This window comes from Malus sylvestris, chromosome 4, assembly GCF_916048215.2.
Source record: "Malus sylvestris chromosome 4, drMalSylv7.2, whole genome shotgun sequence".
In the NCBI taxonomy this organism is placed as follows: domain Eukaryota; kingdom Viridiplantae; phylum Streptophyta; class Magnoliopsida; order Rosales; family Rosaceae; genus Malus; species Malus sylvestris.
In genome coordinates, this window is record NC_062263.1 from 19,257,970 (window position 1) to 19,279,373 (window position 21,404).

Here is a 21,404-nt window from a genome sequence, read left to right on the forward strand (position 1 = left end):
TTAGAGAATTGTTATTGGCACTCCAAAATTCTCACTCTACACTCCAAACTTTCTATATTTAGAAAGAAAAATACACTTGTGAAAAATGTAAAATGAGATTTTTAGAGTGTCAATAATACTTCTCTTACTTATATAGAGATATATACACAAATATATGTATATGTATATATGATAACCAGATGTAATTATATCAACAAAGCACAGACTTTTTTAGTTTGAAATTTTGTACATCTAAAGCTGGACAAAAACCATGCATTCATATTGTAATTAAGGGTGTTGGCCTTTGGGAGCTTATAATTATGAGATCTCCTTCTCAAAGCAGAAAGTCGTGTCATATCATATGAAAATAGTGTTTATGGCTCCTCATCATCACATACTGGACGATTGAATTGCTTGGCAAGTGGGCAAAACCTAGAGTTTCAAACAATCATGATTTTGACATTTAATAAAGCCAAGAAATTTGATGTATCAAATTTTAAACTGAACGTGATCCATATATAATTTTAATACAATGATAACATTTACTATAGGGGTGAAGAAATATATTGATACCGCATTTGTCATTCACAAGAATTAAAACAAATACTACACCGATCTCAATCATTTAGAAGAACTACTGATAAACTTATAATTTCTTGTACCCTATATAAATGTTAATACAAGAAACGAAAACCAATACATACCCAAATAAGCAAAACTCATTCAAGAGATTTCTGTGTCTATCAAAACACAAGGGCAATAAATTAACAAGTTGACCGCATAGCGCAGTGGATTAGCGCGTTTGACTTCGGATCAAAAGGTCGTGGGTTCGACTCCCACTGTGGTCGCAATGTTTGCATTTTTATTTCAACATTTTATTCATCCTTTCGGGATCTATATTGGGCCGTCCATGAGGATATATATCTTGTCCATTACCAGGTAGGCCCGAAGTTGGCCCGGTTTATGATTTGGGAGCAGTTTGGTGCAACTCTAGCTAATCTTTACATCATATTCTAGGACGAACAATTGAAAGACATCTCTCTCACACTCTTCTCAAATCATATCTACGACTTAACATGCAATTAATATCTCAAATTTCCTTTTAGTTATCATAAATGTGTGTCTTTGGTTTGTCACATTACTAAGAAATATAAGTTAGTCACTTAAATTTCTTCGACAACATGTCACGTATTGTTACAATACTTATTCTCAATAGCAGAGATAAAGTCATAACTATGGATCATGAGTTTGAATGACCCAAATATGTATGTTTATCTTTAACTAATCTTTATTTTAGTAATCAATTCTGACTCTGAGTCGCTGAGATGTGATAAAATAACTTTATAGTGCATCAAACTTAATCAAATTCAAAGGAGAAGACTAAGGATTATGAGCTAGCTACTAATTATGAGGTGTGTTTTCATTGTGACGAAATTCTTGCTCCTCCGAAGATCATATACTCATACATAATGTTTTACAAATGTAGAGTTGTAGACCCTTAATGCACTAATTAACATAATACCATATTTGACACACTAGTTGACAAAGTTGTGATGATATGCCTGAAAATTTAACTACAGTTACCAACAATTACAATTTATCAAAAATTCAGCACAACTTCCCCAAAAATCGGGATAAGCCCAAATTAAAACACCAAATAGGTCTCCGATCCTCTATTACATGTGTAATAATGTTCAAAGCATATTTTCAGAAATACAAGTTTTACTAATAAAGCTGAGTAGATAACCTGCTTTGTGAAATCCCGTTCCTGGATTTCACTGTTATAATCTACGTATTTGTATTATTGAGATTTTATATTATTTTTTAGGAATTTATATTAATTTATTTGAATTTAGATTTAATTAAACTAGTTACAAAATTTGAAGTTTGGAAATTGGTTACAATTTATATTTTCGAATAGAGTTCGATCTCACGAACTTGTAGGCATAAACCGTTCATGAAACGGAATTATAACGAATAAGATATGCACAAGCAAAGTTAGGGGTGAATGATCATTTGATCATAATCTGGAAGCGCCATGTGGATGGCTGTGATGGAGAAAGGAAAAAGATGGGTGGTTGGAGTTGAAAGAAAATAAGAGAAATGAGGGATTAGGGGTGGCCAATCAGAACGAAGGGGGGGGGGGGAGAGAGAGGGGGCCAATGGGAAGGGAGAAACAGGAGGGAAAGGAGGGAGGGAGGAAACACACAACCCAGACCCCCTCATCATTAACCTATTTTACAACCCAACACGATTGGAAACAATGGAGCCCGTTGGTTCCTTTGGAAAAATTCCAGCGATTTAGGCCGAGCCACCACTTGGGAAGTACTCCATGACCCTCTCTTTACCATTTCCACCCCAAATACGAAGAAATTAGGCTCGAAATCACAAAAAATCGCACTGGTAGGTACGACGGACCACGTCGGTGATCGGCCATTTCCGAACGCAATCATATTGATCTCCACCACCATTAGACTCTCCTTGAGGCCAGAAACAAAACCCAAACAACCTCGGAGGTAGCGGAGCACCGGAGAAGTCGAATCAAAACTGCCCATTTCTAGGGTTTTCGGCGGATTCATGGAGATTTAAGGCTTTTCCCGGACAAATTGGATTTATTCATAGGTATGAAACTTGCTCCACTCATTGAGATCTTCATTCTAGTAAAATTTGGTAAATTTTGGAATTAGTTTAATTTTTCGGCGAGTCGGGGCGACCGGCCGCCGAGTACCGCAGCGCGTGGGCAAAGAACCCACAGGACCATCCTAGGCTAGTTATGATGCCCCGATTCCATATTTGACATCCGTTTAGTGGAATTCTGATGTTTTAACATAGTTTCGTAATTGACCGCCTAGTTGGTTGTCACTTGACTATTACATGAGTTGACGATCCGACCACTGGATCAACACCTAACTTTAATTTGTAATATTATGTAATATTTGAGAACATTAGGAACTGATGAATCGGGAATCCGATGTGCGGATCTTCTCGAAGTGGATCTCTAAGTTTGTAAAAGCAAATGTTGATCGCCACTTAATCTTAGCGATTGGTGGAGTTCCGACCGTTGGATCATAATGAAGTTTTAGTATGTTGTTCTCGAAGCATAATGTGGACTTTGGGAAGTTACGGATCAGAAGTCTGATAAGCGGATCTTCCGGTTTAGATTTCTAGGGTTGTGAACCCTACCCTCGATCTTGATCGACGGTTGACTTTTTAGTTAACTAGCCTGAGTTCTTCTAGTATGTTTCTAATCTTTGAGTGTTGTTGAGATTCTCGATTTACGTACTAGCGGCGCCATATTGTGTATACTTGGTTATTAAATGTGATTTCTATTGAATTATGTTTGAGATACGGGTATTTGGTGACTTCACATGTCGATCCTGGACGTATGTCGGGATCGAGGCGTGACATGCTTGGTGATAATGTGTTAGAGCTTTGGGCGGATGCCTTAACGTTGAATATGCTCACTATAATTGATACTAGTTCCGGTGACATAACATACAATATCATACACTAGCCGTAGTTAGTGTAAGTTGGATAATAATATAATCATGTCATTACTGAGTAGTCTCGAAGTAATGACAAGCAGACAACATGGCTATATAATCATGTCATTACTGTGTAATCTTGAAGTAATGACAAACAGAGTAACTGTATAATCATATCATTATGGAGTAATAACAAGCTTAAAGCATGACTGTATAATCATGTCATTACTCAGTAATCTTGACGCAACCATAAGCTGAGAGTATATTTGTATAATCATGTCATTATAAAGTAATCTCAACATAATGACAAGCTGGTAGTATATCTGTATAATCATATAATCATATTATTACAAAGTAATCTAGACATAATGATAAACTGAAAGTATATATGTATAACCATGTCATTATTAAGTAATCTTGACATATTTACAAGCTGATAGTATATCATACACGTGTAAGCTAGATGTCATGTTGGTAGAATGGACAAGCTGAATATAAATCATACACGTGTACGTTGGATGTCATGTCTGTAGTATGGACAAGCTGAATATATATATTACACGTGTATGATTTAAATTTAGCTTACACGTGTTAATTCTTTATTTTATGTTGTGTATCCACAATAATATCATACAATTTCTTTCGATGGAGAAAGGATCTACCTTCTTATATTTCTACATCTAGGATTTGACTTGTATCATACACGTGTAAGTTGGATGTCATGTTCATAGTATGGAGAAGTTGAATATACTTTATTTATTCTTGGTTACTTTTATTCTTTCCCATATACATATTAATAGATATATAATTTGTGTCATAATTCATTAATTAATATATAATTTTTTTTTTCGTACGTGAAACCAACGGGTTATTGATATTTTTACAAGAAGTATTTTATTGAACAGTTAAGTTATTACTGTCACAGCCCGTCCCGGAATTTTAATTCCGAGGACATGAAAAGACGAAAATGCCCTTAAACGGGACTAAGGGGCGAAAATTTAACAATTTGGATTGAGTTGGACACGTGGGATCCCCACACCCCTCAATCCTCTCCCTATTTTCTGCATACTGTCTCTCTCTCTCCTCCCTCACGAATCTCTCTCTCTCTGTCACTCTTCTTCTCCGTTCGAACAAACCAACCACAAAACAACCTTAAACTTCCACCAACGACGGAGTTAAGACCACCATCGAACTCCTGGAGACTCCACGATCACGTAGACACCAATTTCAGGTAAGTTTTACTTCGGAAAACCTAGATTCTAAACTCCCCGTGAAAGTGCACTGTTCATGATCTTCGAATTGACTTTGTTTTAGGACAATCCAAGCTCACAGTGAGCTTAGTGAGGTTCCAAGGAAGCTCGGAGTGCTTCGTTGGAAGTTTTTGGACGTAAGAACACGGAGATCGATAAGTTCAAAGTTTGGCCGGAGCTTTCGAGGCATTTTCCGGCGAATCCCCGGCGAGTTAGGCGTCGAGGTAGGTATCAATCTCTTCGTCTCGTCAAGTACTACAACTTTCCTTTTTGTTTCACTCAATTTCGTTGAGTATTGAAGAAGTTATACTCATTTGAAAAATACCCAGTTTCCGGCGACCTCTGAGGCTTTCGAGGCAGTTTCCGGCAAAACTACGGCGAACTAGGTGTTGGGAAAGGTACCATTCTCTTTGTCTCTTCAAGGGCTACAACTTTCGTTTTTGAATCACTTGATTTCGTTGAGAAATGACAAAGTTATGGCAATTTGAAAAACTGCCCAGAAAACGGCCGCCGGAAAAACCAGTCCGGCGACCCAAGGAAGAAGAAGGTGCTACAGTAAAAAATAAAAAATAAAAATTAAATTATTTTAAAAATATGTCGACGTCCGTGACGTCGAGTAGATCGCTGTGGTATATTCATATACCTAAATTGAACACCGTATGAGAAAGTTATTGAAGATTGTTGGTTAGGTGTTCAAATAACGTTTTATAGTTTTCACATTTAGGTGAAAATGTGAATTGATGATCCGACCGTTGGATCGTCACCAAACTTTGATACGTTGTAATACGTAATATTTGAGGATTATTGGAACTTACGGATTGGGAATCCGAGTTACGGATCTTCCGGAATTGGAATTGTAAGTCCATAATATAAAATGTTAACCGTCACTTAGTTTTGGAAATTGACGGAGATCCGACCGTTGGATGGTAATGAAATTTTAGGATGTTGTCCTAGAGGTATAATGTGGACCTCTGGAAGTTATGGATTTAAAATCTGAGGGGTGGATCTTCCGGATCAATCTACGTAGTGACGTATTTTATATAAGTTATATATTCTATCGATATGAATTCTGAGGTTGGAATTGATTATTGTTTTAGGCGCCGATCGTCATGACGCCTTGGCGTATTGTGCTAGGGAGTTGTAGGGCGAACTCCAGGTGAGTGGGCAGTTTTGTTTTCCGTATATATATATATATACTTAACGTTTTCCCAGAAATTGAAAATGCATGAAATTATGTTTAAAATGAAATGCATATGAGTTATGTGGAAAAACGGGAAGTGAAATACCATGCATAGAATTGATATGAAAAGTATATAGAAATGTGAGTTGAAATGCCATGCATGAATTAATATATGATGCATATGTATGAATTGGTGCGGTGGACGCACAGGTAAGAATTGATTTATGATGCATATGTATGAAATGGTGCGGTGGACGCACATATGAGTATTTAATTACTGTTATGATGATGATGATATATATTGAGCTCAAATCCTGCACCATGGTTTAGTGCTTATAGTATTCACCGCATCGCACGCTCGCCTTGGATCCAAGTAGATGCTAGTCGTACAGTCCACGCGGAGTGGGTACGACAGACCAGTCGCGAGAGTGTTAGTGAGATTCCGACTGGTGGGTGACCTTAGATTATGTGCACAGATGATTTATGAGAAGCACTAGAGCGTAACTTGTGTGCAGAAGGCCGGACGGGTCACAGAGGTGACTCCGGTAGAGTGATAATGATAGATTTTGAGCTCTAGGTTCAACCGTATAGGGCTATTAGAGGGCCTACGGTTGATTACTTTCTTGCACCTGATATGATTATGTTGATGCATTCATACCTTATTACTGTTGAGATGATGTGGCATGGCATAATTAATATGAGAAATGTTGAGATGACATGGCATGGCATGATTGATAAAGAGATAATGTTGAGATAGTAAAAAATGAAGTTTTGAGAATATATATGTATATTTATATTTTACATTTCTGGGAAAGTATACAGGTTTTACGGAGAGGGGTTACAACGTTTTGAGAAATGTTTGGATTTGGAAAAGAATTGTTTTACTGACCCACTCAATTTTGGTTTTGCGCCCCTCCAGGTTCAGGAATCACAAAGGTGTGGTGACTACGAGGAATTCGACGGTGTTCTGACAGATTGGACAAAATTAGGACTCACCTTCGGGTGTATCAATTTAAATTGTATCTTAAAGCTTCCGTACTGTGCAAATGGTTACGTCACTCTCACGTGACGGCCAGCATGCCCTCCTTCGGGACGGGGTGTGTCAGTTGGTATCAGAGCATGGTTGCAATCTTGGACATTTTGAGAAGTTCTAGTGAATTCTGTCAGAACTACACCGCCTCGTAGCAAGCCACTTAGTTAGAGGAATTTAGTCTCCCTAATATAACGGTTTAGGGGAAACTATTATTATGGTGATTCAGTCTATTATAAAAAGGGACATTTTAAGATGGGTTATGAGTTGAATTTGAATCACTTAAGAGAAATGATGAACCTGAGGGAGCGAAGTAACAGTTTAACCATTTGGAAAAGATGTTTCGGATTATGCAAGTCAAAGGAATCTTCCTTCTGACAAGGGGTCGAGATGACTACCTGGTTTGAGTTATGAACGTGTATCCTGATGGAAGCAGGAGTATTAATTGTTGTCACCGGAGGAACAGCCGATTTAAAATTGTTTAAGGACTTGTTTAAGGAAAAGTTTATCCCTCCGGCATTTATCGATGGTAGTAAACAAGAGTTTACAAATATGAGACAAGGAAGGTGATGATCGAGGGATATTATAGAAAGTTTTCAGACTTGCCTTGTTCCATCCAGATATTGTTGTTATTGGTGGAGGTGTTATGTTGTTTTAAGCTGGGTGGCAAAAAGGGAAGTGGTATTTTGGGTGACCACTATCCATTATACTTCTTACCAGGAATATACGAGATGCTGTTGAGTCTTGAGGACTCTGAGAACATGATCAACGAGAATAAAGAAGAATAAGAAATGAATGGGAATTAAAAGAAGACGATAAAGTTAATGATTCGTCATATCAAGGAGATAGAAAGATTCAGAGCTTCGAAAGAAGTGAAGCTAGAGTTAATTCTTCCAGCTGAGGTTTTAATGTCGCTGGTCAGAGTAAAAGTGATGGATATACTGGTAATCCCAGATATTTGAGACAAGGTGTCTCGAGTAAAGGAAATGTACTTTGTGCAGCAGGTACAAAATTAACACTTTGGGAAGTGTGAAATTAATGAATGTGTTTATGTGAACAGAGGGGACACAGAATTGTGAATCGTCCCTAGAATCAGTTGTACCCAACAGTTTTCTATGACATCATAGTGTTGATTCAGCAGAGTTATGGATTTAGTAGTTTGGTCGGATTGACCGTGAGTACAGAGAGATTTGATGAGTTATATGTTCAGCCGTACAGACCGTGAGAAGTGGATTCGATTGACACATGAGAAATTGGTGAGTTATAGGCTCGGCCGTACCGACCACGCGGAGTGGATCCGGCCGACGTATTATTGAGATAAGAGTTGAATCAGCCGTATTGGTCATTCTAGTTGACTTCGGCTGATATATTTCTTATTATGTATGTTATTACCTAGAGAGTAGTAAATAAATGTAGTTGAGACGAGTGTATGTATTTTGCATTGAGTAACAAAATAGTAATGTTATATCTTTGAGAGTGGTTGCCTACTTATCGAGACAACGATGATTTATCCGTATTGCGGGCTGCAGACCGTAATATTAATAACTCATTCGTGGATTCGTTAAGCAAGCAAACCGGTAGATTATTTTATGTTAGTATTGTACTTATTCAGAATGCTTAGTAGTAATAGAGTATGTATTGTGTCGGTTAAATTATTTCCATTAGATTGGTTGGTTATAATTGTGACAAGACGGAATGTTAAGGGAAACCAGTACTTTCCATCGATCTGGATGACCAGAGATTACTTTTGTAAGTATGCAAAGTGGATTGAGTCAGGTCGTTATTTATGCTGTGAGAGCAAAGAGATTGTTTTCGAAAGGCTGTCAAAAATATTAGCTCGTGTGGTGCTAAATGATGTTGTTTGGAGTAGTGTGAATAATGTCAAAAAGGGGTTAGACTTTTCTTGATGTCTTCCCTGAAAGTATACCTGGATTGCCTTCAGGCAGAGATATGAGGTTCACTATTGATTTGTTGCCAGGTATAAATCTATGTTAAAGATTGGTTCAGGATGAGTTAAGGGAATTGGAAATTCAGTTGAAAGAATTGGTTGATAAAAGTTTCATTCAACCTAGTACAACATTTTTGAGGAGCCCCAGTTTGTTGGTGAGGAAGAAAATGGACTTAGAGATTGTTCATTGATTATAGACAATGGAGTCGGGTAACGATTAAGAACCGTTATCCATGGTAATGTACTGATGTTTATTTAACCAGCTCAGAAGTAATTGCGAAGATTCAAAGATTGAATTGAGATCTGGTTACTACCAATTGAATATTATAAGTGACGTTGATCATAAGATGGTTTTCTGGACTTGTTATGGTCCTTATGAAGTTTGGTGATGCTATGTGGATACTCATGCTGTTTTATGAGTTGATGGATGAAGTATTCCAATAATGCCTTGATAGATTGATATCATTTTTATTGAAGATATTCTGGCATATTCTGAGCCAGAGCAGAGCATGTAAACGTATTAAGTCGGTGAACCAAAGATTGAGAGAACGTTGGTTGTATGCTAAGTAGCAAATGCTAAAGTTAGACGAATCAGGTGGCATTCTGAGATTTGTTATATATTCTTAAGGTATTCAAGTGAATCCTTAAAAGATAGCAGAAATTGAGAAATTGGAACAACCACGAGCTGTAATTGAGATTCAGAATTTCTTAGCTTACCAGGCTATCTTGGATGGTTGTGAAAGATTTTTCAGTCATTGCTTTGTCATTGACGAGACTGTTGAGAAAAGAGGTTATGTATGAGTGGGAAGGAAATTGTGAGCAAAGGATTCAACAACTGAAGTATTTCCTCACTCATGCACGTATTTTGGTATTCCCAGAGAATAGTGGTAATCATAAATTTTTAGTGATGTTTCTTGAATGGTATTGGATGCATGTTGATGCAAATGTTAGGGTGATTGCATACGTTTCACGATAAATGGAATCTCATAAGATGAATTACCCTACGGGTGACTTAGAAATCATGATTACCATTCTTGCTGTGAAGTTATGAAGGCATTATATTTGGTAAGAATGCAAGATTTTTACGAATCCAAAAAGTCTTCAATATCCATTACTTGGAAGGATTTTGATATGAGGCAGCGAAAGTGAATTGTATTGCTTAATGAACATGATTGTACGATCAGGGTGATCGTAAAGTTTGTTCTAACTGAAGCACTTGGTGAGAAGACTACAGTAAGATTAATGTCTGGCACGTTTGCCAAGAGTATCATCTTGTGGATTGAAAACCAACGGAAGAAAAATTAAGAATGGAAGATCGAGAAGAAGTTATACTTGTTAAATTTCAAGTTAGGCCTGTTTGGTAAGGTCGTACTTGAAACTTAAATGCTTGACGAAGAAATTTAAGAATTAACCAAGGTAGAGAAAGAAGGTAAGTTAAATCCTAAGTTAATCGGACTTAAGTGATTATCGAAAAGTTGGTGAAGTTGCTTACAAGCTTGTGATGCCCTCAGAATTGGTTAAGGTGCAAAACATATTTTATGATTCGATGCGTTGTCACTAGGTGGCAGATTCGTCACATGAGATTCTGGTGTAACTATTGAGAATTAAATTGGATTCGACTTGATAAGGAATCAAGGACGACTTTGGATTGGAAAAAGAAGGTCCTGAGAATTAAGACAGAGTAAGTAGTAAAAGCTTTGTGAAGGAAATCATTCAGTAGAAAAGTATGTGGGAGAAAGAGAATCGGATGAGAAAGATTTACCCGAAGCTATTGTTGGAGTATGGTTGATTTAGTTGGTTGCTGGAATTTCGGGGACGAAATTCTATAAGGAGGGAAGATTGTCACAGCCCATCCCGGAATTTTAATTCCGAGGACATGAAAAGACGAAAATGCCCTTAAACGGGACTAAGGGGCGAAAATTTAACAATTTGGATTGAGTTGGACACGTGGGATCCCCACACCCCTCAATCCTCTCCCTATTTTCTGCATACTGTCTCTCTCTCTCCTCCCTCACGAATCTCTCTCTCTCTGTCACTCTTCTTCTCCGTTCGAACAAACCAACCACAAAACAACCTTAAACTTCCACCAACGACGGAGTTAAGACCACCATCGAACTCCTGGAGACTCCACGATCACGTAGACACCAATTTCAGGTAAGTTTTACTTCGGAAAACCTAGATTCTAAACTCCCCGTGAAAGTGCACTGTTCATGATCTTCGAATTGACTTTGTTTTAGGACAATCCAAGCTCACAGTGAGCTTAGTGAGGTTCCAAGGAAGCTCGGAGTGCTTCGTTGGAAGTTTTTGGACGTAAGAACACGGAGATCGATAAGTTCAAAGTTTGGCCGGAGCTTTCGAGGCATTTTCCGGCGAATCCCCGGCGAGTTAGGCGTCGAGGTAGGTATCAATCTCTTCGTCTCGTCAAGTACTACAACTTTCCTTTTTGTTTCACTCAATTTCGTTGAGTATTGAAGAAGTTATACTCATTTGAAAAATACCCAGTTTCCGGCGACCTCTGAGGCTTTCGAGGCAGTTTCCGGCCAAACTACGGCGAACTAGGTGTTGGGAAAGGTACCATTCTCTTTGTCTCTTCAAGGGCTACAACTTTCGTTTTTGAATCACTTGATTTCGTTGAGAAATGACAAAGTTATGGCAATTTGAAAAACTGCCCAGAAAACGGCCGCCGGAAAAACCAGTCCGGCGACCCAAGGAAGAAGAAGGTGCTACAGTAAAAATAAAAAATAAAAATTAAATTATTTTAAAAATATGTCGACGTCCGTGACGTCGAGTAGATCGCTGTGGTATATTCATATACCTAAATTGAACACCGTATGAGAAAGTTATTGAAGATTGTTGGTTAGGTGTTCAAATAACGTTTTATAGTTTTCACATTTAGGTGAAAATGTGAATTGATGATCCGACCGTTGGATCGTCACCAAACTTTGATACGTTGTAATACGTAATATTTGAGGATTATTGGAACTTACGGATTGGGAATCCGAGTTACGGATCTTCCGGAATTGGAATTGTAAGTCCATAATATAAAATGTTAACCGTCACTTAGTTTTGGAAATTGACGGAGATCCGACCGTTGGATGGTAATGAAATTTTAGGATGTTGTCCTAGAGGTATAATGTGGACCTCTGGAAGTTATGGATTTAAAATCTGAGGGGTGGATCTTCCGGATCAATCTACGTAGTGACGTATTTTATATAAGTTATATATTCTATCGATATGAATTCTGAGGTTGGAATTGATTATTGTTTTAGGCGCCGATCGTCATGACGCCTTGGCGTATTGTGCTAGGGAGTTGTAGGGCGAACTCCAGGTGAGTGGGCAGTTTTGTTTTCCGTATATATATATATATATATATACTTAACGTTTTCCCAGAAATTGAAAATGCATGAAATTATGTTTAAAATGAAATGCATATGAGTTATGTGGAAAAACGGGAAGTGAAATACTATGCATAGAATTGATATGAAAAGTATATAGAAATGTGAGTTGAAATGCCATGCATGAATTAATATATGATGCATATGTATGAATTGGTGCGGTGGACGCACAGGTAAGAATTGATTTATGATGCATATGTATGAAATGGTGCGGTGGACGCACATATGAGTATTTAATTACTGTTATGATGATGATGATATATATTGAGCTCAAATCCTGCACCATGGTTTAGTGCTTATAGTATTCACCGCATCGCACGCTCGCCTTGGATCCAAGTAGATGCTAGTCGTACAGTCCACGCGGAGTGGGTACGACAGACCAGTCGCGAGAGTGTTAGTGAGATTCCGACTGGTGGGTGACCTTAGATTATGTGCACAGATGATTTATGAGAAGCACTAGAGCGTAACTTGTGTGCAGAAGGCCGGACGGGTCACAGAGGTGACTCCGGTAGAGTGATAATGATAGATTTTGAGCTCTAGGTTCAACCGTATAGGGCTATTAGAGGGCCTACGGTTGATTACTTTCTTGCACCTGATATGATTATGTTGATGCATTCATACCTTATTACTGTTGAGATGATGTGGCATGGCATAATTAATATGAGAAATGTTGAGATGACATGGCATGGCATGATTGATAAAGAGATAATGTTGAGATAGTAAAAAATGAAGTTTTGAGAATATATATGTATATTTATATTTTACATTTCTGGGAAAGTATACAGGTTTTACGGAGAGGGGTTACAACGTTTTGAGAAATGTTTGGATTTGGAAAAGAATTGTTTTACTGACCCACTCAATTTTGGTTTTGCGCCCCTCCAGGTTCAGGAATCACAAAGGTGTGGTGACTACGAGGAATTCGACGGTGTTCTGACAGATTGGACAAAATTAGGACTCACCTTCGGGTGTATCAATTTAAATTGTATCTTAAAGCTTCCGTACTGTGCAAATGGTTACGTCACTCTCACGTGACGGCCAGCATGCCCTCCTTCGGGACGGGGTGTGTCAATTACTAAACAAAGAAGAATTTAAATATTATATTTCTTAGAACATATACTTATAGACTCCCTATCAAGGTTCTAAAAAACGCTAGGTGCTAGTCAGGCGGTGGGATGGCGCCTAACGCCTAGGCGGCTAGGCGGGCGCCTAGGCGGCCTAAGCGGATTTAGGTAAATTTCTTATATTTTATATGAATTAATTAAACTTACTATATCAGATGTGAATAATTATTGAATAATATGTTATTTCTTATAGAAGAACATACATATGTGAATGTTTTATGTACATATATAATATGCTTGCCTAGGGAAAAAACAAAATATTATCTAAATAATTTATATAACATTTATATACATATGATATAGATATAGACCCCAAACTTTTAAAATATAAAAACCCACACAAGTGGCATGATAAAACCATCTGACCCTTTGTAAGTGGGGTGGTTTTCAAAAATATCAACTTGCATAAAAGCAGGGATTTCAGAAGCTCACGCAAGTGGGGTGGTTTTCATGATTACAACCATGAAAAGCAGGGATTTCAACTTGCATGAAAAATAGGATTTCACGCAACCGGTCCTTTCAGAACCTCAAAATTGGTTCTTTTAGTCTCTTTCTCCCTCTCACTCTCTTCCCTCATATTCTTCTTTGCCCTTTCAGAATCTCAAAATTGGATCTCAAATCCAACTTGCGCCACCATAGATATTCGACTTCTCTTCTAGTAAACAAAGAGGTAGACGGCGAGACTCTGGGAGACAAAAAGGTTGTGAGTCTCACGACTGAAGTTTCTTTTCCAGGCTGCCCAAACCGCCCAGCGTCCACCGAGCCCGCCTAGCCCGCCCAGGCAGCCGCCTTACACCGCTTAATGTCCTTGCCGATTTAGTGAACGATTTCTAGTTAATCGCGGCGAAGCACCGTCGCCAAACACCTAGGCGCCGCCTAGACCGCGTTTTAGAACACTGCTCCCTATCCCTATTAAGTATATATATTCTCACTTATGTATACTTAGTATAATATAACAATTATATATGAATTATAAGATATCTTTATAACAATATAAGGACAAGGTTAAAATATAAAACAATAAATACTAGGTACAAATATTAAATCGAGGTACCCATTTTATGATAACTCTCAACAATCTCCCCTCTATTTTTGTGCCTTTAGTGGGCCTAGTATTTTCGGCAATTGCAATGACTTCTTTATCTCTTTACACATGTATGATTTATATTCAGCTTACACGTGTATAATCATGTCATGACATCTAGCTTACACGTGTATGATTTATATTTAGCTTGTCCATTCTACGAACATGACATCCAGCTTACACGTGTATGAATATACAACATACATTGACTGTCATGTTCGTAGCATGAACAAGCTGAATATATCTATCATACACGTGCAATCTAGATGTCATGTCGTAGTATGGAAAAACTGAATACAAATCATACACATGTAAGCCAAAAATATAATCACACATAATACGATCTGATATTAACTCGTAAAGTCCGTTTTCCTGTAAACGCAACTGAAATTATATTTAATCTTATGGCTACATCTAACTTTCGAGTTAGACTGCCTACGTATTAAACTCAAATCTTGTATTTGGAATGGCTTTTAAAATTCTTCTGAAATTATCTAGCATGAAAGTATAGAGTTCCAAAATTGCTCGACGAATCAATCTAATAACCAAGATTCCAGACCAATTTCAGGAAAACCTAATAATGTAAGGTGCAAGACCAACTCAATGAAACCCAAACCCTAGAATGCATATAGTCCCCAATGCTTATTGATCAGGCAAGGCCATTCATATACCACATTGCTATATGGTGCATGCTAATTATTACACATCATGCATCATAGACCAAAACATCACATTTATAAGCATTACATGTCGATTCTTCATATCAACCAAGTATCTTGTTATACGAAGCATGGTACGTGGAATGCTCTTATATACTAGTTTTATTGAACTTTTAATAGAGTCCCTGACTCGTCTAACATACTAAAAATCACACATTATCACTACATTCATCTCTAACACATACTAGTATATAGCGCCAAGTTCAATAGGGCATTCATATTATATAATCATTTAATCTACAAAATCAAGGTATGGTGCCTTTTGTAAGCAAATCAAGCTACACCTCACCCAAGGTGGCACATTGACTGAGTTAGGCCCGCTAGGTTTTATCGGGTCTCTAGTAATGCTAAATTCAATATTCAAAATTTAGAACATGTTGGCCAAGCCTCAAACCTCGGTTAGGGTGATTCCCGTTAAAGTGAACACTCGTAACTATTCCAATCCCAAAGATTTGCACATCAGATTGCTGATCCACAAGTTTTATATTACTTACACAATAACATACTACATTTTTTTATTGATCCAACGGCCGGTCTTTTCCTACCTTAAAGGTCAAATGGCGGCTGTTTACGAAACTAGGCTTAAACAATGGAATTACATGAAAAGAATATCAAAAACGAATTCAGAGCATCAAACTTACAAGGTCGGGTCATTGATCACATGATGCCGCACGTGGCGGTTTCTAGCGAAAGGAAACTCAGCTTTTCGACTAACTCCACTTTCTACCAAATTTTGCAGGAAGGTAGATCTGAAATAAACAACTTTCATACATATAAGGAAGTCCAATAATAGATGGAAGATAGTCAATTTCGCTGGTAAAGGTGGCGGGTGTCCAAAACTTCTGAAGCTCACCGTGCTGCCTTCGAAGGTCCAATGAAAGTGAAACTGGTCAAGTTTTACTTTTTGAGTGATGGGCTATAAAGCCCAGGTGGTGTCATAAGTCACTGCTTTTTTGGATTAGTAGAAAAAAGGTAAAACCATGGGTACCCATCGAACTTCGTGACCAGCACCGCCACGTATGGTGGTTCAACGAGGTGGTTCTTAAGTAGGCTTTGTTCGTCGGAATGAAAGAATTCTAATAGTCGTGGTGGTGACAATTTTCGTTCGAAATCGACCGGAAAACGTGCTTGAAAATGGTCGAGCGAACTGGGGTAAGTTCGAGGGTCAATGGGGGAATTTGGGTCAGCTATTCGAGTTGGCATTCCAAAATTGGAAAGGCTGCTCCAACTTACCAGGATTGCTATATATATTGAAGGTCCAAAAGACCAATTCGTTCTTCTTTTGCTCACTTGTTTCTCCTTCGTTACAACTTTATTTTGCAAATGGTTGCACATAAGCGTTTATGAAATCAAACTCTATCCAACTATTCCAAAAGTGACTCCAAAAGGTCTACGTAATTTTATTGGCAAATTGCTCAAACTTTAACTAACTTAAAAATTAACTTCCTCATTCGAACTCTAAAAATCCATTCAGCTTGCGTTCGCACGTTCGTGACGACGAATACCACACGAATATGTTAAAATAATTCACCATACATGTTATGACGCAGTAGTCAACACTTTCTCTTCTAGAGGATTTTTGGTCATTTTAGGCCCATAAGAATAAGGGTTTTTATCACAAATGGTCCCTGACATTGATCAAACACATTATTTTGGTCCCTGACATTGAAAATTAATAGAAATGGTCCCTGACATTGATCAAACACATCACATATGGTCCTTCCGTTAAAAACTTTTTGGGCAATTTTCAAAGCTTTGTAACTCAATCGTTTCTTAACCAAATTCGACCCATGATATATCAAAATGAAGATAGGAAAGTGTAGAACAAGATTATACCTATTTGGAAGCCCAATGGCTGCCGGAGATGGCCGGAAAATAGCCTCAAATGTGACTGGTCTGTGAAAAAACTGAAAAACTCGCCTGAAATGGGGTAAACTTTAAACATTCATAATTTCTTCAATACTCAATGAAATTGAATGATTCAAAAATAAAAATCATACTTCTCAACGAGACAAAGAGAATGGTACCTTTATTGACTGCTAATTTACTGTGGTTTGACCGGAAAATGGCTCGAACTTGGATAACCATTTTCGAGTTAGCCAATTTCGAGTCGTTTTCCGGTCAAACTACGATGAGTTAGTTATCACGAAAGATACCATTCTCTTAGTCTCGTCTAGAAGTATGATTTTCGTTTTTGAATCACTCGATTTCGTTGATTATTGAAGAAGTTATGAATGTTTAAAGTTTACCCCATTTCAGGCGAGTTTTCCAGTTTTTTTGCTGACCAGTCACATTTGAGGCTATTTTCCGGCCATCTCCAGCAACCATTGGGCTTCCAAATAGGAATAATCTTGTTCTACACGTTCCTATCTTCATTTTGATATATCATGGGTCGAATTTGGTTAAGAAACGATTGAGTTACGAAGCTTTGAAAATTGCCCAAAACGTTTTTAACGGAAGGACCATTTGTGATGTATTTGATCAATGTCAGGGACCATTTCTATTGATTTTCAATGTCAGGGACCAAAATGATGTGTTTGATCAATGTCAGGGACTATTTGTGATAAAAACCCTAAGAATAATTATTGGAATGGGTCGTAACAATATTATTACAACATGTTTAATAATTTGTGTGTCATTGTATTATAATTTGAATAAATTAATAAAACCATATAGTTACTTACGTTATATAATTTGCATCACTCTTGTATCCACACAATAATATTTTCAAAATATAATAAATTTTTTTGGTCAAATCAAAATATAATAATTAATTCACTAATTTATGGTAACATAGTAATACTAACTCACACAGTGTTACAATTTAGAATAACTGTCGATCTCCTCTTTGAACTTTCACTTAATTTTCGATTTTTCCTCTAAACTTTTTAATTGGAAAGGACTTAAACTAATTTTTTTTGACCAATTTCCCCTTACCGTTAGTTTTTCATATTCCATTTAAATTAACGTTAACTCTTATCACATGCACACTACGTGACTCTCATTTGAGGACAAAAGTGTCACTTCGCTAGACATTCAGACACAAAAACTATAGAATGATGGAATCGCACAAATTTGCATAGGTTGACATTCTAGAAATCTAGGGTTTTTAATTATTGTAAAGAAAAAAGTGACCGAAGTATCCTCACATGTTGTGCACATGCTTCCAGCAGGGAAATTGGCCAAACAAATTAGTTTAAGTCCTTAATTTTCCAACTGAAAAGTTTAAGGGGGAAATCGAAAATTAAGTAAAAGTTCAGGGGAGAAATCAACAGCTCCTCTTACAATTTACACTCACGTGATGTTATAGTCGTGCCTATACTTGAACAAAATAATATTTGTTATACAAAAATACTATTCTTACTATATATTTGTATCATCTCTCTAATAAATAATATAAATAATGCTATAGATAATAAGTGTATTACTTCACTGCTCATTTTTCAAAACATAGCTAAGCAATTAGAGCAACTCCACGGGGAGTTCTAGCCCAATGGACTGGCGAGATTTCCTACCCAATATCCCCAGCTCCTTACTCCAACCCATGCGGGCGATTGGGTTGAGGGGTCCCCGAGTGAGAGACTCGACTCGAATTAGTGGCCCTAGAGTCTGAGGCCAAATGATGCATGGTTGACGTTAGGATGACCTCAGCCATGTTTAAAAAAAAATTGCGTCAGACGTGTGTCGTACACATGCGCGTGGGGGTGCGTCATCGACAACTTTTTAGTCGATGGGGCACGTGGCACCTTCTCATCTGTTGGATTTCAACAGATACTTTATCTGGACCGTTGGATTTCCAACGGTAAAAAATAAAATTTCAAACTTTTTGCAAATGGCTAGATGATGTGGCATAATATCAGCCGTTGGATTTGAGATCAACGGTCCACATTATTCGCCTTTAAAAATTAAAAAAAAAATCAGATATGTTACCATTATGCCACGTGGCACAATCTGGAGGGTTGGATTTCAAATATTTTTTAATCCAACGGTAGAAATTAATTAAGTTAATAAAAAATGTTAAAAATTAATAAAAAATCAATTTTTTTTAAAAATTAAAAAATAAAAATTGATTTTACTTTTTTATAAATACCTTCTCATTATCTTCTAAATGTGGAGTCTTATTCATACCCTTTTTCTTGAGAAAATTGGTGGGAAAAGAACCAAAGAATCAATGTCCAGTTGTTGGAGAATACTCAGCCAATCGTTTAGTCTTTGGAGAGGCACCTTGGCACAAGCTAGTTGTCATCTTCGAAGTGGGGAAGATTTAACGGATCAGGTAACAATATATTATTTATTTTTTTGTACTATACCCAAATTTACATTAGCTACTTTGATTATAATTATTTCTTGTCAAACATTGTGTAAACACTTCAAGCACAAGCTTGGTATAATGCCAAAACAAAAAACAAAAACAAATCATTCACCCGATGGGAATGTTGGAATATTGTCAAAGATTGTCCTAAATTTAGAGTTGTGCATGTTGGTCCAGAAGTTGTCATGAACAACACTCATCTACACTCTACGCCTGATCATGACTCGCATGTTCATGAAATCGACACAGAACAAGTGCCGGAAGCGACCCCTGAACAAGGGTCGAGGTTGACTCGTTATTCAATTAGGCCTCAAGGTAAGAAAGCTTCAAAGAGAAAATAGAGTGTTTCCAAGAATGATTATGCAAAATATATGGAAGAACTTGCTCGCCAAGGTGAATTGACTTTGGCGTAAGAAATGGCTAAATTTGAGGTTGATAAGGCTAGAGATGAGGCAAAAGCTGCAGCTGCTTCAAGCTAATGAGAGAGAAAGAGAGCTACTTAGGCAAGAAAGGGAATAGCTTAAAGAAGAAAGAAGGGTTCAACAAGATCGTGACATTATGAATAAGCTTGTAGAGGCAATGTCTCCAAATTCTAAATATTTTTGGAATTCGGAGAAAGGGGACGTGGTGCGTAGGAGGCGTGCAAGAGAAGCGAGAGTAAGAGGAGATGGTCCTAGCACCACAAATGGTGATGGTCCTAGCACCACAAATGATGATGGTCCTAGCACCACAAATTGGTTAGGTGATGATTTTCCATTCACGAGGGACTAGGGAATTTATTTTTAATCGAAGCCCATGATTTTCTAGTCACTTTAGGTTGTAATTTCTTATTTATTGTGTTGATGCACAAAATCAGTGAGGACTTTGGTACAACAGAAAGTGTTAAGTTTGTGACATTCGCTAGATTGCTCCAGTCATTAGTGTGGATAAGTATGTAAATGGATAGAGACAGGGAAGCAAACACAAGATGTATGTGGTTCACCCAGATTGGCTACGTCTACGGAGTAAAGGAGTTCTCATTAATTGTGAAGGATTTACACAAGTACAGAAGTTCAAGCTCTCCTTTAATGAGTATAAGTGAATGATTTAGTACAAATGACATTAGGAAATATTGTGAGAGAATGATCTCTATTTATAGAAGAAAGTTTCTAGTTTCATTCTGACATTGACACGTGTCGTGTTGTGATTGGCTTCTGATGTTGACACGTGTCGCGCTATGATTGGATTCTGATGTCGACACGTGTCGCGCTGTAATTGGCCTCCTGGTTGGAGGGAAACTCTTCTGGGTCCTTGACGGTATAACGTTGACCGATGCTCAGTAGTTTCGGGATTGGTCAAGTATGGTACAAACAGTGCTCCCCTAAGTTCCCGAGTGAGGGAAGCTCCTCGGTTAGGGACTTGCAAGATCCAAGCCATTGAGTAATCACGAAACTTCTAAGTACCGAAGTGTGGTATCATTTTCACTTGCCTTATCTGTCTCATACGTAGCTGTGGCATCTTATCTGGAAATATTTTTCCTCCATCCAAGGGTGATATCTTTAATCGATGAAGATGCACAAGGTAATGTATCAATTTCACTTGAAGCTTACTTGTAGTTTCAGGCTTGGTCAAGTGCGATACAAAACCCTATAGTAGGAGTCCCCCAAGTCGCCGAGCTAGGAGATTTGCCGAAAGAGGTAACAGACAAGGTAAACAATCAGACTTCCAAGCAAGCAACCTGGATCGGATGTTCGACTTCGGCTTCTGGTTGATTGTTCTCCTTCTCCTTGTGTCGTAAACAGCAACAAGGATAAGGAGAAGCACATGGAGAAGAGATGATATGAGATACTTTTGCTTTTGAAGAAGTAACTTTCCACAAGCTTATTCTTGAACTTGGCTGGAGGGTTTTCTGCTTTCCTCAA

General features: G+C 37.7%; 1 long non-coding RNA gene and 1 other non-coding gene across 3 annotated transcripts; both read left to right on the forward strand.

Moving 5' to 3' along the window:
* Positions 1 to 753: 753 nt before the first annotated feature.
* TRNAR-UCG (transfer RNA arginine (anticodon UCG)) lies at positions 754 to 827 on the forward strand. Its single transcript has one exon. It is a non-coding gene; the product is annotated as a tRNA-Arg (tRNA).
* A 3,534-nt stretch (positions 828 to 4,361) lies between these two features.
* LOC126620179 (uncharacterized) lies at positions 4,362 to 13,381 on the forward strand. Of its 2 annotated transcripts, none has more exons than XR_007622268.1 (9): positions 4,362 to 4,695; positions 4,779 to 4,938; positions 5,019 to 5,112; positions 5,812 to 5,870; positions 6,814 to 11,026; positions 11,110 to 11,269; positions 11,375 to 11,443; positions 12,142 to 12,200; positions 13,150 to 13,381. It is a non-coding gene; the product is annotated as an uncharacterized LOC126620179 (long non-coding RNA). The 2 variants fall into 2 exon arrangements; XR_007622267.1 differs by having other exon boundaries at positions 5,044 to 5,112.
* Positions 13,382 to 21,404: the final 8,023 nt, after the last annotated feature.